Source organism: Triticum dicoccoides, chromosome 7B (genome assembly GCF_002162155.2).
Source record: "Triticum dicoccoides isolate Atlit2015 ecotype Zavitan chromosome 7B, WEW_v2.0, whole genome shotgun sequence".
Lineage (NCBI taxonomy): Eukaryota > Viridiplantae > Streptophyta > Magnoliopsida > Poales > Poaceae > Triticum > Triticum dicoccoides.
Window position 1 is genome coordinate 453,970,793 of NC_041393.1, and position 1,491 is coordinate 453,972,283.

Consider the following 1,491-nt stretch of genomic DNA (forward strand, 5'->3'; position numbering starts at 1 on the left):
CCTATCTCACGAGTTCTTGTTGAGTTTGTTGTGAATGAAGCTTTTGATAAAAAAAAGAAACCATGATATGAGAGGAATTAAAGAGACACAAAAGTTCAAGATTGGGGATGCACAAGGCACCCCAAGATAATATTTCAAGAAGTCTCAAGCATCTAATCTTGGGGATGCCCCGGTAGGCATCCCACCTTTCCTCTTCAACAACTATCGGTTAGTATCGGTTGAGCCTAAGTTTTTGCTTCTTCACATGAGTTGTGCTATCCTTGCAATGTAGTTTTCTTTAGCTTTGTTTGCTGTTTGAATAAAGTATCAAGATCTGAAATTATTAATTGGGAGAGTCTTCACATAGTTGCATAATTATTCGACTACTCATTGATCTTCACTTATATCTTTCGGAGTAGTTTGTCATTTGCTCTAGTGCTTCACTTATATCTTTTAGAGCACAATGGTGATTTTATTTTGAAGAAACAGATGATCTCTCATGCTTCACTTAGATTATTTTGAGAGTCTTAAATAGCATGGTAATTTGCTTAAATAATCCCAATATGCTAAGCATAAAATATTTGTGAAACTTTCTTTCGAGTGCGTTGAATACTAAGATAAGTTTGATGCTTGATAATTGTTTTGAGATATGAAGATGGTGATATTAGTGTCATGCTAGTTGAGTAGTTGTGAATTTGAGAAATACTTGTGTTAAAGTTTGTGATTCCCGTAGCATGCACGTATGGTGAACTGTTATGTGATGAAGTCGGAGCATGATTTATTTATTGATTGTCTTCCTTATGAGTGGCGGTCGGGGACGAGCGATGGTCTTTTCCTACCAATCTATCCCCCTAGGAGCATGCACGTAATACTTTGCTTTGATAACTTGTAGATTTTTTCAATAAGTATATGAGTTCTTTATGACTAATGTTGAGTCCATGATTATACACACTTTTTCCCATCCTTCCACCATTGCTAGCCTCTCTAATACCGCGCACTTTTCGCCGGTATCATACACCCACCATACCTACCTATTATGGCATTTCCATAGCCATTTCGAGATATATTGCCGTGCAACTTTCCACCGTTCCGTTTATTATGACACGCTCCATCATATTGCTAGCATGATCATGTAGTTGACATCGTATTTGTGGCAAAGCCACCGTTCATAATTCTTTCATACATGTCACTCTTGATTCATTGCATATCCCGGTACACCGCCGGAGGCATTCATATAGAGTCATACTTTGTTCTAAGAATGGAGTTGTAATTGTTGAGTTGTAAGAAAAATAAAAGTGTGATGATCATCATTTTTAGAGCATTGTCCCAGTGAGGAAAGGATGATGGAGACTATGATTCCCCCACAAGTCGGGATGAGACTCCGGACGAAAAATAAAAAAAGAGAAAAAAAAGAGGCCATAAAAAAAAGAAGGCCCAAACAAAAAAAATATATATATAAACTAAAAAAATGAGAGAAAAAAGAGAGAAGGGACAATGCTACTATCCTTTTAC